Source organism: Gopherus flavomarginatus, chromosome 6 (genome assembly GCF_025201925.1).
Source record: "Gopherus flavomarginatus isolate rGopFla2 chromosome 6, rGopFla2.mat.asm, whole genome shotgun sequence".
Taxonomy (NCBI): Eukaryota; Metazoa; Chordata; order Testudines; family Testudinidae; genus Gopherus; species Gopherus flavomarginatus.
The window spans coordinates 41,853,910-41,871,049 of record NC_066622.1 but is presented as its reverse complement, the minus strand read 5'-3'; the positions used below and the strand labels follow the sequence as shown (position 1 = coordinate 41,871,049).

Genomic DNA, 17,140 nt, shown 5'->3' with positions numbered 1-17,140 from the left:
GGAAGATAGGATACTGGGTTAGATGGACTTTGGTCTGACCCAATATGGCGGTTCTTATGTTCTTATGAATGAGACACTAAAGGCAACAAAGGAAAAGATGTCAAATTAATTTATGGTTATAAATAAGTGGAGTGAACACAGGAAGGAAACAAAGCTTTTTAAAGAAGAAAGTTGTTAGTAATTTTTTTTAAACAATTAAATAAACAGTTGATTGACATGACAATTACAAGTAAATTCAGAACATAACAACCAATACAAAACTAGTTTATCCATTTAAAAGCATGTTTTGGGTGAAGGTCTGTAGGGAAATGGCAGAACATTGTTTTATTTCCGGCTATCTCGGGCTTGTATGCTGTAGGAGCACCTAAAAGTAATGTATCTATTTGCAACATAAACAAAGTCAAGTTTTTTTTTCTTTTCTCGACATTCAATCAGTAATGTCTACAGCTTTAAAAAAAATCTGGAACCAGAAACTTTTGCAGGGTATTCACTCAGTCATGGGGCCTTGTTGCAGCTGCCTATCAGTTTCCAAAATTTTGGCCCTTTTAGTAATCCAAAACTATACTATTTCATTGAACCGTGGAAATATTTCCAATTTATCTGCTGAGAAGCTTACATATGTAACTCCTTTATTGTGTATCCTTATTTCTTGCAGATCTTTTTGGATCTTTTTCTGACTTCGTTAAAAGACATAAATTATCTATTTGGGATATCAGTTTATCACATCCCCTGGAACTTGTACTTTATAAGTTCCTCCTTAGCTCCTCCTGTGCCATTGACACATCAAGAAGTCCAGTTCCTCCAATGATTACAATCACAATAATTGTGGTACATCTTCCCAGGTTATGCCAGTGAATTCAATACCCTCTGTTACTGTCTTCCACCAGTTCTTTCTTAGCCTTCCTCGCTTTCTCTTTCCTCCCTCCAGTACCTAATTCAATGCTTGGTCAGCTTGCGTCTCATCTTCCATACACTGAACATGTCTCAACCATCAGAGCCTTCTTTAATTATATCTTCTAATATGTTCTGCTCTGTGAGCTCCCTTCTCTTGCATTTGTTATTTTGTCTTTACATTGAATTTGTAATATCTTACTCAGCCTTCTGGGATAGGCAGCCTTCAATTTCTTTTTCTTAACCGCTCTCATTGGCCAAGCCTCTGCACCATATAGTAGTATGCTCAGTACAATCAAATAATATAATCTAGCCTTTAGTTTGAAGTGGAGACCTATGTTTGATGAGATGTTGTTAATCTTTCCAAAAGTGCTGTTTGCTTTTCCTAATCTTGTAGGAATATAAGATAATATAAATAAAGTCAGACATACAAGATAGAAATGCTAGGAAAAGACTGCAGAGGCAGAAGCAGCAGCACAGAGGAGAGATTTCAACCAGCTCTATAGAATAGCAAATGATCTCACAGGAAAAACAGACTTTCACAGGGCTCAGGCCTTTCTAGGACTCTCATCGACAGATGTTAAAAATCCATGAAGAACATGCGAGACAATGAAAAGAACATTTCCACTCCATATAACTGTCCAGAGCTGACAATCATTCACAGATTCAAGAGAAGTGCTAATTTCAAATTAGAAATAGAAGATGGACCAATAACACCTGATGAAATTAAAGCAGCCATCAAAGCCCTAAAACACAGGAAAGTTCCTGGGGTTGACAGAATTCAAGTAGAGGTGTTAACAGTGGGAGGCCAAATTCTGATTGAGCGGCTAATAAAACTGTAACAAAATATGGCGAAAGTAGCACCATAGCATTGGAAAGAAGGTATTCTCATGGCATTGCCAAAAAAGGGTGTTCTTAGCGCATTAACTGGAGGGATAGTACTGCTACCAGTCCTGGGCTAAGTATTGGTTACTGTTATACTGAATAGAACGAAAAGGGCAATGGATGAAATATTACAAGAAAAACAGCTGGGTTCCATTGAGATAGATCATGTCGTGAACAGATATTCACTCTGACAGATCACTGAAAAAGATACTGTTTGGCAAAAACTCATCTTAATTAACATTTAGAAAGTGTTCAACAGTGTTCACAGAGAGACCCTGTGGAATACTGCTAGAAGCTATGGGATACCAGACAAGCTAGCAACATAATAAAGAGTTTATACAATGGAAACAGATGCGTAGATGTTCCATATTGTGCCTGGAGTTAGACAAAAAGTGTGTGCTATTACCAATTCTCTTTGCATTAGTAATAGACTGGGTGATGAAGTGAGCGACAAAAGGCATCATGGATGGTGTAAAATAGGTTAGAGAAGACTAATTACACTACCTTGACTTTACTGATGACATTGCTTTACTAAGCACACCTCTACCCCGATATAACGCGACCTGATATAACATGAATTCAGATATAATGCAGTAAAGCAGCACTTGGGGGTGGAGGGACTGCATGCTCCAGCAGATCAAAGCAAGTTTGATATAACGCGGTAAGATTTCTTTGGCTCCCGAGGACAGCGTTATGTTGGGCAAAAGGTGTATACTGTAGAATGAAATGATTGCCCTTACATCAGAGGTAGAACAGGAAGCAGCAAAAACTAGATTTGAAGTAACTACAGAGATTACAAAGGCAGGAAACTGGACAATATATGCGAAGATGTATCTAGATGGAAATCTAACAGGAAAGAGTTCTGCTGTCTGCAGAGCGTGATAACACTTGAAGGTGCTGTGATAAAGACATTCATCTTACCCTTAAACCATATAATATTCACTTCAGTTTAAATTTGCTTTCATCCAAGCAGATTTTACAAGGGAAGACAGGCTTGCAGTCCCATAAGAACTGACAACAATTTTGTCGTTAAATAACCCTCAGAATCCTCCCTAAGCACTTTCATAATCTCTTGGTTGGAAAAGCCATAGGAAACATTCTCTAGAGAGCCTCTTTTATTCCTAATTGGCTTTTATCAACATAGGTGTCTCTCTTTGTGCATTCAGCTCAACCATCCTATCTTCTTCTTCCACCAAACCCCATACTGCATGACTATTCCTCTCCATCTTTCTCCTCTGAGGGGAATTCATTCTTTAAAATACTCTAATGATGGCTTGAAATCAAAAATCTTCAACTGAATCAATGTACAGTAACTCCTCACTTAATGTTGTAGTTATGTTCCTGAAAAATGTGACTAAGTGAAACAAAGTTAAACAAATCCAATTGTCAAATGAAACAAGGTTAAGCAAATCCAAGTTTGTTTAAATTTTAAACAAACAATTTACTGTACACAGCAATGATGACTGTGAAGCTTGGTTGATGTGGTGAAGTCAGAGGGTGGGATATTTCCCAGGGAATGCCTTACTGCTAAATGATGAACTAGCAATTGGCTGAATCCTCAAAGGTTAACTCATTTTTAATGTAGCCTCACAAACTACAGGGCAGCACGAATGGAAGGAGGGGAGACAGCATGAGACAGAGACACACACCGTGTGTGTGTGTGAGAGAGAGATGTACATTTCCCTTTTAAGTACACTGACCCCACTCTAAGTACACTGCCTTGTAAAGTTAATCAGCAAGCTGTGATGCAACTGCTGTCAGGAAGCACCCTCTGTCCTGAGCCCTGTCGTGTGTTCCCCCTGCTCTATAGAGATGGGGTAAGCGGGGTGCAGGAACAGAAGGAAGGGGGACACCTTGACATTAGCCCCCTTCTCCCCTCTCCCCCTCACAACAAGCAGGAGGCTTGGGGAGCAGCTCCAAGGCAGAGGGCAGGAGCAGCATATGGCAGTGGCGGGAGGGACAACTGAACTGCCAGCAGGTGGTAGCCTACTGGGCAGCTGCTGCACAGGAAACTTAGGGGAGTGGAGAGCTAATGGGGGGCTGCCAGTCCACCCTGGTTCCAAGCCCCCACCAGCTAGCTGCAACGGGCTGCTCTTTCTGCAAGCAGTGGACAAAGCAAGGCGGTTGCCAAACAAGGTTAGAAGGGAGCATTGCGCAACTTTAAATGAGCATGTTCCCTAATTGATCAGCAACGTAACAACAAAACAATGTTGACCGAGATGACTAAGTGAGGAGTTACTGTATCTGGGCTGAATCTTGACCTGGTGCTAGCCAGGCAAAGTGTGAGGGAAGTGAGACCCCACTACAAAGTAATAAAATCCAATCAACTGCTACAGCACTATACAGGAAACGTTTCATTTCAAAACTTGTATAAACAGACCTTTTAAGTGTTACCACTAGTGGCAATGCTTTAGGAGCTCAATGGGAAGCTGTTCCTTCAGAAGAATGACAAAGGGTATGTCTACACTTCAATTTGACAGCTGCGGTTGGCCCATGCCAGCTGACTCAGGTTCACGGAGCTAAGCCTAAGGGGATGTTTAACTGTGGTGTAGACGTACAGGCTCGGACTGCTGTTTAAGCTCTAGAACCCTCCCACCTCGCAGGTTCCTAGAGCCTGGGCTGCAGCCTGAACCTGAACATCTACACTACAATTAAACAGCCCCTTACCCCGAGGCTGAGCCAGCTGGTTGAGGGCAGTCGCAGGTGTCTAATTGCAGTATAGACATACCTATACTTAATTAGCATTAATATTTATTTGGATTTACAAAATGTTAAAAAAAGATGCCTGCCTATACGCTCTAGGCACTGTAGCCATTACGTAAATATACATCACAGATAGTACCCCAATATAACTTAGGTTCATCAGTATAATTCAACAAAATGTACAATCAGCAAGCCCAGCACCTTCGAATCTCAAATCACCCTTGTCCTCCAACAATTCCCTCCCTTTCTCCGTGAATTCTCAAAATTGCTTGTAAAAAGATGAGTTTTGCAGCATGCCCTGAAAATCTTGGACTCAGGCTACTTCAGACAAAGGGAGTAAGGGGGACTAGCATTCTAAAGGTATAGGGCCCCCACAGAAAACTTGACCTCTAGGTTCTCCATAGTTTTTCATTATATTTATATTTGCCACCCATCTTCCTTTTCCAAGAAGAGGTTCCTTTTCCAAAGAAAGGTTCCTTTGTGATTGCTTTCTGAGGGAGACATAGGCCATTGTTCCCATAGATTGTTTTGGTTATCCACTATATATGCTACTGCGCATATACACTTTTACAGACTATTTGTATGGTATATAACACTTTTCATATATTGTTTGATTGTCTTCCTTTATCTTCTATATAAAAATTGAAGACTTTGAAGAAACTTTCACAAAACAAACTTGCATCTGAACATATATTGGTTTTGGGATCATCTGTGCTGTTGTTCCAGTAATCGAACCATCCACAACTTTGCTACCATCTTGTCAGCATTTTGGTAATAATTCAGACAACTAATGGCCCTTTACTAACTTGGTCCTAGTTTGTAAAGAGCTATGTAAATGAATAAAAACACCTTATAACAAGCACAAAAACAAAATAACCAGCATAAATGGACTAAGCTGGTCCATATATATTCCAACATCTAATCTAATTAAAATTCTATCTGCTGTATATTTTATCAATGTATTAATAAAAACATTTGGAATGCCAATCAATAAACACTACAGTAGTGAATTTGGCAAGATTAAACTGTGCATCTGGAAAAAAAAACTTACAAACTTGGGGAGGGGGGTTGGTTGGTAAATATTGCAATTTTGGTTTTTCTTATGTGGTAGAAGGATAACTTCAGCATTACAGAGATTTGGAAATAAGAACTAAGGCTTGAACTAATCAGACCACCAACACTGTTAATGAGGGGGAAAAAACGGTTACCCACCTTTAGTAACTGTTGTTCTTCGAGATGTGTTGTTCATGTCCATTCAAAGTAGGTGTTGGAATGGACTTGAACAACCACTCGAAGAAGAAAAAACGGTTACCCACCTTTTAGTAACTGTTGCTCTTCGAGATGTGTCGTTCATGTCCATTCCAACATCTACTTTGAATGGACATGAACAACCATTCGAAGAAGAAAAAACGGTTACCCACCTTTTAGTAACTGTTGCTCTTCGAGATGTGTTGTTCATGTCCATTCCAACATTTACTTTGAATGGACATGAACAACCATTGGAAGAAGAAGCTGTATTTCAGAAGCAAAAAACAGAAAGGAACGAAGAAGCATGCTTAAGCTGATTTCTAAAAAACAACATTATGAGTTCAGTTCTAGTACATTTAGCATCTTAATCTTCTGAAGTACTTGAGCATTTCATTGTTTATGTAATACTTTACACTAGTTATTCTGATTAAGTATAGTACTTATATCCAAAGTGTCTACTGTCATATGCATTGCCGTTTCCAAACCATATCACTGGCCAGCTGCTATGACAAAATCATGTTATTTTAATAACTTCTGCAATTACTCACAAAAATTCATATAAAAGGGATGCTGAGTGAGGTTTAATGTTTTATGCCAAATGTATGAACTTAGTAAGGTGTAAAATTTCAGTGACCTGCTTCAACTAAATGATTTTGATACTGTATGTTCCTAGGGCTATCCCACAAGTTTATGAGTGGATCTAACAGAATACAGTAGATTTATTTGTGTATGTATTGCATGAATGACTCACAGTGTCTATCAAGCACCAAGAAACTAAGTAATAATCTACACTTCTTCCTTCCAAGTACAATGTTGCTCTAACTGCAGTATTTGCCAATATTATCCTTTACAGAATGTGTACAAGATGAAAGCCAAGGTCTTTAAGCAGCTGGAAAAAATTTTTTAAAAGAGTTCTAAGTGAAGTGCAACAAATCTTCTAACACATGGTTAAAAAACAGGAATAAATATTACCATAATATAAAGCTAATAAACACACAAGTATACATGAGTCTGGGGTGGTTTTAGGATAAAATCCCCCTGTCCTCCTATATGAATTGCTGCCATCATTGGTGACAGCACATGTTGGACCAAAACTTCACAAAGGTCTGCTACAATGGTGGGCTTCAAATATGAATTGGGATTAATAAATTGTTTAAAGGAAGAAATTATATAGGGTATCTGCTGTGGTCTTCTACCTACAGAAATTCTACATAGAACTAACCAATTCTGTTATCTCCTAAGTGAAGATAGTTGGCTCTTTGACAGGAATCTGAGTCACTGAAGTAAAAGAAAATTCCATGACTCCAATATTGCCAACCCCAAGCATTCAGAAAACAGGAATCAGACCCCCTCAAAAATGTGACCAGTTTAAAAAATACATTGTGTGTGTGTGAGAGAGGTTTTGAGATTTTTGAAGGAAGCTGCATACCCTCAATTTGTGAATAATTGTGACAGCTGGCAGTTTAGACTTGCACAGGGTGAATTGATTTAAATAACCAATTTTTATCATGAATTAATTCAGTCAGCAGGAATCCTTGACTTAAATAATTGATTTTAATTGTGTTTTACATTTGTACTTCTTAGTTATTTTCCTAAAGGAAATCATTAAACCATTTAATAACCATTAAAACATGTTGATTTCTAACTAAGTATAGGTTTTACATTAAATTGGGTGCTTTTTTTGTTTGTTTGGTTTGGTTTTTTCCGATTTCACTCTCACACTAAGTTTTTATTCATGGATTGGAAGAAGAAAACAAGCTTTCCTATTTTTTCAACTCCCAGGTTGGGTCTCTTAACTTTGAATAAACTAGTTATGGTACTGAATTAGCTGAATCAACTGAAATGAAGAAAATATTTCCTCTGCTGTCAAAAGCTGGTTTAGTACGTCAAACTCTGGATCCAGGTACTTGACCTGTGACTTCCACCAGTTGAGTGGTTTGACTTTCTTGAAAACTTGGCAGCAATTATGTTCTTCTTAATATTGTTTTTTGTATTTAATTTAAAAGATTGTGTTGACTTATTATAAGTTTAGACCTTAACACAGACTGTAGATTTCAAATTTAATTTTAAATATTTATTTTAACTATACCTGTATTTAACATAAATTTAAAAAAAAAATCTGATGTAAATAAAAAAATCTGGTTTTATTTTTAATTCTAAATCATTTAACTTTATCCACCTTGTATAGCATAGCTTCTTAGTTACCTTCTGTAGATTTTCTTCACAAAGCTTAGGTCAATTAGACAGCAATCATTAAGTTTGTTCAGATCTGCAGGAAGGAACCCACATTCTACTTTTATAACCAACTGTGTCCAGAGCAGAGCAAATAACGACTGATCAAACAATTTACTAAGTCAGCTCTAACAAAGACCAGGTGAAAAAATTCTGAACTTGCAGACAAATGCAGAGTATTTATTGCTTCTTGTAGATTTTCCAGGTCTCCTTAGGTTACCCATAGTATTCACAAGCAGCCCGCTTCTAAAGGCCCCTCGCCCAGCCATGTAGGAGGAGCCACTGGACCCAGGACTCAGCTAAATACAGGGGACAACTAAGAAATACAGGGCAGGGAGTAAAGAATACAGGTTCAAAACTAGGAATCCAGAAGGAGACACTGAGCACAGAACCCCGGACAGCAGCCACTGCTCCTCAAAGCTGTCTAGGGAGCCAGCGAACGCCGCCCACAGGAACTCTGCCTGGAGACATGAGACAAGGGAGGAATGGAGATAGGCCCCACAGTTACAGAGCACCTCCTCATCAAATATCCTCCTCCTGGGATTATAGATAGCCACTTTGGCTAGGGCCAGGAGGAAGCTGATGAGGAGATCTCGCAACTTCACAGGGCCATGGACAGGCTGCGCAAATATGAAAAGGTCTGGGGAGAAGTGCAGCCAGAACCTCAATAGGAGGTTCTGGAAGAGCCAAAATAGAGACTGCAACCTGGTGCATTCTAGATAGGCATGTACCAGGGTTTCCCCTCATGCCACAAAAGGGGCAGGCATCAGGGATGGGGTGAACCGCGCCAGGTACACACTTGTGCTCACGGCTCCATTGAAGAAGTCGCCAACTGATATCCCCGGCAAGCCATGGAACCAGGGTGGAATATAGGCTGGCCCACTGAGGTTCCTCACCCTCTGCAGGTAGTAGTAGGTCCCGCCACTTGGTATCGGGGTGGGAAACAAGGGTGAGAAAGTGAAACATGTGGAGCACGAGCATGTAAAGTTGTTCTCTTGGCGCAGTTTGGAAATAAACTGGCTCCAGGGCATGCAGCCAGCTTGGGTTATGAAAGGGAGGCGGTTGACGGGGCTCGTGGGGCTGGGGCCCAAGGAAAAAGTCTGGAGGGCCTGGGCTGAAGGGCAGGTGAGGAGCACCCTCTCACAGGACCTGCTCAAGGAAATCCCAAGAGGTGGGTGATAAGATAAAGCAGTGGACCCACGCTCCACCAAATAGCTTCAAGCATGGGTGGGAGAGAGCTCATCTGCCACCCATCCCCAATCATCAGGCCAGACCTAGATCACCAGGTAGGCCTCCACCTGCACTAGGTCACCTGGAGCCTGGACCATGAGAAGTATGTCATCAGCATACATCGACAGCGTACAGCCGCAACTACAGCTCTCAAAGCACCAACTCCGTCAGCCTCCAGCAGAGGAGACAGAGGAAGGGCTCGATCGCTAGAGTATACAGCTGGCTTGACAGTGGACACCCCTGACGTACCCCTGGTCCAAAGCTGACTGGTTCAGTCAGGGTTCAGCTGAGCCTGACCAAACTCTCTGCAGAGGCGTACAGAACCTGGAGAAAACTCACAAAGTTTTGTTGTCATCACGACAAATGATAAGTGATCAAATAAAATGTCAAAACTGCATCTTCGAATAGACTGCATAGAGAGCTGTTCATGAGCATATTATGTCTACTTGGAGCAGCAACTGAGAGCATACACAAGCAATTTTCTGCTCATCAACAGCCCCAATTGCTACTCTAACTGTGGTCTTATTGATTAATGACCACTTGAATGGTATTCTGCAAAGGTCTGTTAAGATGTTCGAACATTAAAGAGCCTCCTCATGAGCATGGATTAGAAAGATGCCCAGAAACCTAGAAATTAAATAGCTTCCTGATCAGAGAAAATTAGAGCTTTCTTAGGCCAAGACCTCCACTTTAACATCCCTTCCTCATCTCCATATCTTCAATGAGATTGTTATGTAAATAAATGCCCTGCACCTTTAAGCAGGAGGTATATGGCTGGCTGGCAGAATGAAGGGAACAGTGCTTTATGGCTGGGGGAGGAGGGAGATGAAAACTGTTGCAAAGGGGACAGCGTCATCGCTGACTAGGAATGCAGAGTTTAAGAGGGGCAGCCCTGCACCTGAAGCTTCCTTTTACACAGAGTAGTCTGACGCAGGACCCTCCTTCCCTTCCCTTTATTTGGTAAAATACCAGGTTTGGTCAAGATCTGCTGTGGGCATTACGCTAGCCATCCATTTTTTAGGGGAGTTGGAAAGGAATTTTTCCCTTACCATCATATTGGTTTGGGTATACTTGGGGGTTTTTTGCCTTCCCCACAGTGGGTTCAGGAAGAGCTCTCTACATATACGGCATGAAGGCAGTAGGTTATATGTCACAACTCCTTATTTAAGTGCAAGGCGGATATCCAGTGCAGGTACTCCATAGGAAAGGTATACTGTGACTAGATAAATGGCTGGCAAAAGGACTTAAAAAGAGGTGTTCATTAAAGGAATGAATATGGGGGGTGGTGGGGGACTCCTATGATTGGTACAACAGGGAGTCAATCCCGCCTCCGCCACCCCCCATTCTTATAGCCCACCTTAACCCTCCTACGAGGGGGGTGGATGGTAAGGTCCCGGCAATGGATTTGCTAGAGTAACCTGGATGGAAAAAGAGGGGACGCTGGTGGGAGCCCCCGGGTGTGAAGGTCCCAGCAATAAATTTGCTAGAGGGACCTAGATGGAAAAGAGGGGGAGGGGGAGCTGGTGGACTCCCCGCCAGTTATGGTACGGTCCTGGCAATAAATCTGCTGGAGGGACTTGAATGGAAAAAGGTAGTTACAGAATAAACATGGGGTACCCGCATGGTACACTTTTATCTGCCGGGTAGTCCCAGACATCAAATAATAAAGATGTGGTCTAATAAAACCCATGTCAAATGTCTCCTATCATTCTTCCAGTATAGCTAGACGATACATTCCCCCAAAAAACTCAGTATATCTAATCCCTGAACTGCCTACAGTCTTAGCACTCCTAGAAATTTTTCCAGAAGAGCACAGAAGATATGTCTAATATTGATATCTAATACTTTGAATTGAAGCCCTTAGCATACAGTATTTTACATCCTAGAACTCTTCCTCTGAACTGTTGCTGCTTGAGTTAGAGCGTAATGTGACATGAAAGTATGGATGGACCTCCAAGTTGCTAATCTGCAGATATATTGCAGTGGAAGCATGGGGGTTTTGGAAAAATACAGGCAAGTGTGCTGACTGATTGATGTGGACCTCTGACACAATCTCAGAGAGGAATGTGGGGTGTAACCTAAAGGAAGCCTCCCTGTGAAATACTGTGTAAAGAGAGTCTGTCCTTATGGCTCCCAGCACACTGATCCTTTTCACTGAAGTGATGGCTACTAAGAATGTCACCTTCATGGACAGGTGGGTCATGGCACATTTCACCAGTAGTTCAAATGGTAGGCCTGTGAGTGCTGAAAGTACATGGTTAAGGTGCCATTGAGGCATAAGTTTAATGACGGGTGGGAAGGTTCTGATCAAGCTCTTCATAAATCGAGCCATGGTTAGGAGTGTGAAGATACAACATCCTTCCATCGGGGAGAGGAAGGCACTAATTGCGGTTAAGTGTACTCACAATGAACTGAGGGCAAAATCTGAGGTCTTTAAGAAGAGAAAACAGTCTAAGATAACTTCAATGACCACGGTATCAAGTGCATGCTAGTAGCAATGCGTCCAGGCTGAAAAGCACTGCCATTTAGCTAGATAGCAGAGTCTAATAAAATCCTTCCTGCTTTGGGTCAGGATTTCCTGAACAGAGGTGGAACATGAGTATTCTATGTCCATCACCCATCCAAACGCCAGGTCTTGAGGTGGAGTGGGCTTGGGTTGGAGCGCTTGACTTTCCCCCGTCCTGAGTTAGGAGATCTGAAATACAAGACCTTGATAGGAGGGCATGTGGACAGCTTTAGGGGTTCTGTGAAATGGAATTGTGTGAATAATATCATGCCAATTTTTTAAAAGGGCTCCAGAGGTGATCCCAGCAATCACAGGCTGGAAAGCCTGCCTTCAATATCGGGCAAACCGGTTGAAACTATAGTAAAGAACAAAATTGTCAGACACATAGATGAACATAATTTGTTGGGGAAGAGTCAACGTTGTTTTTGTAAAGGGAAATCATGCCTCATCAATCTACTAGAATTCTCTGAAGGGGTCAACAAGCATATGGACAAGGGGGATCCAGTGGATATAGCGTACTTAGATTTTCAAGAACAAATGGTCAGTTTTCAGAATGTAGAGAGTGGTGTTCCCAGGGGTCTGTACTGGGCCCAGTCCTATTCAACATATTCATAAATGAGCTGGAGAAAGCAGTACACAGTAAGGTGGCAAAACTTGCAGATACAAAACTATTTAAGATCGTTAAGTCCCAGAAAGGCTATGAAGAGCCACAAAATAATCTCTCAAAACTGGGTGACTGGGAAAAGTAATGCACATTGGAAAACATAATCCCGACTATACAAATAAAATGATGGGGTCTAAATTAGCTGTTATCCCTCAAGAAAAAGATCTTGGAGTCATTGTGGATAGCTCCCTGAAAACATCCACTCAATGTGCAGCAGCGGTTAAAAAAGCAAACAGAATGTTGTGAATCATTAAGAAAAAGGATATACAATAAGATAGAAAATATATTGTCTCTATATAAATCCATGGTATGCTCACCTCTTGAATTCAGTGTGTAGATGTGTTCGGCCCAGCTCAAAAAAGATATATTGGAATTGGAAAAGGTTCAGAAAAGGGCAACAAAAATTACTAGGTGTATGGAACAGCTTCCGTCTGAGGAGAGATTAATAAAACTAGGACTTCTCAGCTAGGAAAAGAGATGAATAAGGAGGGATAAGATTGAGGTCTATAAAATAATGATTGGTGTAGAGAAAGTGAATAAGGAAGTAGCATTTGCTCCTTCTCATAATACAAGAACTAGGTGTCACCAAATGAAATTAATAGGCAGGAGGTCCCATAGTGGAGTTCCCCACTGTGCAAATATGGTGGTTAAGACTGTGTCACGGATCACCCATTCATAGTCTGCAGAGAAACTTCTGCTTAGTATGTCTGCCAGGAAGTTCTGAACATTTGGGAGGATGTGGCCTGTATGGTGATATGATTTCTGATTAGATTATTAGGGTTGGAAGGGACTTCAGGAGATCATCTATTCCAACCCCCTGCTCAAAGCAGGACCAACCTCCAAATAGCCCCTTGCAAGGATTGAACTCACAACCGTAGGCTTAGCAGGCTAATGCTCAAACCACTGAGCTATCCCTCCCCCCAGATATACGAGTTCCAAAGTCTGATTGCTTCAGGCAGAGGGGACGAGACCTCACTCCTCCGTTTGTTTATATATATATCACTGTGGTAATATTGTGATATTATATATCACTGTGGTGATATTGTGTGACATTATCTGTCCATGGAGTGAGTGTCTGAGAGAAGAAAGGCCTCGCACGCCAGGCAGATAGCTTTTAGCTCCAGTAAGTTTATATGTAGCCTGGCCTCTTGGGGGCTCCATGTACCAGAGCAGTGTAGCAGTCCAAGTGAGAGCCCCATCTTGAACGGGAGGCATCCATCAAGATGGTTGCCCTCGGCATGGGAGGCTCTGTTTGGGTTGGCTCACCAGGTGAGAATTCTGGAGGGAACGGTGACTTTGGAGTCTACGATCCCTGCTCAGTCAATAGTTCAAGTGGAACCAAATTTGTAAGCACCACAGGTGGAGCTGTGGGAAAGATGTCACAGAGGTACATGTGGCTGTGTGGCCTAAAAGGGAAAGGCACTGATGTCCCATGGTTTGAGATTTGCAGGTGATGAGAGAGATCATGTGGGTCATCGCATAAAATCTGTTTTTGGAGAGGAATGCTCTCACAGACATTGAGTCCAGCAGTGCACCTATAAAATTATTGTCTTTGTAGGTGACAAAACAGATTTGTCTTCATTTATGCAAACACTTAAGGTGGTAAGGAGTTGCTGAAGAAATTGTTGCTGATATAACCCCTTGGTGGGATTGGCCCACAAGGAGACAGTAATCCATGATATGGAAATTCTGTATATCCCTGACATCTAATCTGGGACTCTACCACAGCAAAACCTTTCAGGATGCCCTATATGCTGTTGAGAGTCCAAAATGAAGGATGTGGAACTGGTAGTGCTGCTGGCCAACCATTAAATGTAGCACCTTCCTCTATGATGGATGAATGTCCACAGGAAAATATGCATCCTTCATGTTGAGAGCTGCAAACTACACTCCTTCCTGAAGGGAGGGGATTATAGTTGCCAGTGTCACAGGCCCAAAGACTCCCTCCCTCAGGGAGTCCCCTGGGAAAGCAGATCAGCATTGTATGTTGCTAACACGGCTGTAAGCATCGCAAAGGCATTTTAGGGAGGGGGGGGAGATCAAAGGTATGAGTGCAGAATGGAAGATTCCCTCACAGGGAGTGAGAGGCCAAGAGGCGGAAGGAAGAAAAAACCAGAAAACGGGTTAACTCGACACTTCAGCTAGCTCCATGTGAAGATAAGACACTGGCCCTGGTCCAAGGTCATGGGCACTACAAGCGGTGAGAAGAAGAGAATGAAGTTGAGCCATGTTGCAGAGATAGCAGTGAGAACAGGGAGAGTGAATGAAACAGTGAAAGCCAACAGGTGAGGTGGGGACAAAGTCTCTGGAGTTGGTGTGTTTTGGGAAGCCGAGGAGGCCACAGCGAGCTGGTTAGGACTGGTACAAAGAGCACCAGGAAAGGAGGGCCTTGGATGACAACAGCCTCAAAGGCTCCCAGGACTTAAAAACTGTCCCAAAAGCCAAAGCAAGCCAGAGATTGCAGCAGACCCCAGACGACCTGGGCCCAGGGCAAGAACTCCCGTCCACCCCTCCTGCTCTTCTTCTTATGTTACACCCAGGCTTGGCCAGCCTCGGATCGTGCCTGTGTGAGTATGGAAGTGAGTTAGGGCTTGGGGCACTAATGCTTTCTTCCTTCCTCTGAGTGACGTGGGGAGCACCCATCACTCTCTGCTGTTATTTTATTTTATTATTAATAAAGCTTTAAAACTTTGACACTTGGTGTGTTTCATCTTCTCCTCCCCAAAAGATCCTGTGGCCTCAGCCTGATCACCTGACGCCTCAGGCAGACTGGTAACAGAAATCTGTCACACCAGTGGTGTCATCATGAATTTCAACTTTTGGATAAAGACATTGAGCTGCCAAAGATCCAGGATGAGTCTCCGTCCTCTCTGCTTTTTGGTAATTGGGAAATATGGTGAGTAGAACCTTTCTCCTGGTACTGAGGTGGGATGCTCTCTATCGCCCTCTCAGAGTAACAGGGATTCTGCCTCCTATTGAAGAATCAATTAGTGAAAGGGATCCCCAAAGGGGAATCGGGAAGATGGTTTGTGAGGAGGGAAGGAGAGAAACTCTATGGAAATCCCTGACAGATAATCTCCAGAACCCAGCTGTCCATGGTGATCTTGTTCCAACTATGGGCAAAGAAAGTGAGACAGCCTCCAAAGATGACAGGTGGCGAAGTAGGTGGCAGCGGTGGTGGTACATGGTTCTTGACATGTATATCAAAAATGTCCTCTGGGCTGTGGCTGGGAAAGGTTAGAGTGGTGGAGTGACCCGAGAAACAGGACCTCTGAATTCTCCGTCACTTATGAAGAGGTTCAGGTGGACGCTGGGAGTTTGAGCTACAGAAAGGGGGTAGTCGTGGTTGAAAGGGCTGTTTCCAGTATTTCCTCTAGGGGACTGGAGTTTAAATCCCCAGTAATCACAGGGTGGATCCTGAGTCTTTTAGAATCTTTTCAGTCAGAGCTCATGGACCTCTCCAGTTCTGGGTGCCAAGGATTTGCAGATACTGCACTTAGCAGAGTTATGTGCCTCCCCCAAACAGAACAAGCATCGGTGACACTCATCGCTGAAGGACAAGGAGCGAGAGCAGGAGACACAGTGTTTGAATACCAGGACCCTGGGCATAGTCCCAGGACCAGGTGTTGGGGGGAGGGGAGAGGAGGGTGTGTTATTTAGTTATATACTAACTAAAATTCTTAAGATATAAATTATTTCTAATTAAATTTTTACAAGTCCTGCAACAGACAGAGGGCACAATTCCAACTCAGTAGTAAGGCAGTAGTAAGAAGGAACTGGAGACATGTCAGCCAAACTGCCTTATACCCTAAGTTGGGCGAATGAGGAGAGCTGCTGCGCACATGCAGGTCAATGGACACTGCTTTGAAGAAAATTCTGGACTCGGGCGCATGGTGCGCATGCTTACGCATGTGTGGAATACATATAGGGACTATTGTTTGAAGAAGAACTGTAAGTTCCACCCTTTAACACAGCTGGTGGGATGGAAATGAGAAGGAGTCAAGGTGGTCCTGCCCCTCAATCCCTTAGTTGCCAGTATGAAGATGTAAAGGGCACATGCACCACCCCAACTGCATTGTTAGCAAAAGTCTCCAATTCAAGTGCACTGTGAGCACATAAACCTACAGCGGAATAAATGTTTTTTACTTTCAGTTGTTCCAATTCAGAGACCAATTTCCACAGATATTGTGTTAAGCTTCTGCTCATCATACTTTTTCTGTTGCAGATCATCTGTATACCAAGGTGAACTGCGAAGGTGGAGTAAAGGGAGAGGGTCTTTAAGAGTCACCATATTGATTACTGAAGACCTAACATTGATTTCCCTGTAGGAGATAACAATGGAGTGGTCCACTAGCAGCAGTCTACCTTAAAATGCTAATGACCCCAATCCGGCCAATTAACCTATGAGGTCAAGACAATACAACAAAGTCTACCAGCCACAAAGGCATTAAAGGTAATCCCTGACTTCAGCTTGAAAGTTATTTCAACTTTGTGTTATAACAGCGATTCTGATTCAAGATGCTCCAACTCCAGCCTATGTTTCATAACATACTAGGAATGTGACTATGGTATGACAACTGAGATCATAGCTAGGCCATTTTGCCTCATTTGCATATAGAAAGAAGTCAACAGACTTCTTTTTAAAAAATAAGTCACATTTCTGAGTGGTGAATGGCTATAAACTGCAGAAATTTAAAAGCAGATGTTGCATATAAAAATATTCATTTCCCCAGTGAGAGCTTCAGGACAAACATCTGGTTTCTTAACAATAAAGTAATTAC

General features: G+C 42.3%; 1 protein-coding gene across 2 annotated transcripts in view; it reads right to left on the bottom strand.

Moving 5' to 3' along the window:
- CENPP (centromere protein P) overlaps positions 1-17,140 on the bottom strand; it is a 294,323-nt gene that overhangs the window by 207,021 nt on the left and 70,162 nt on the right. The window lies entirely within an intron of this gene.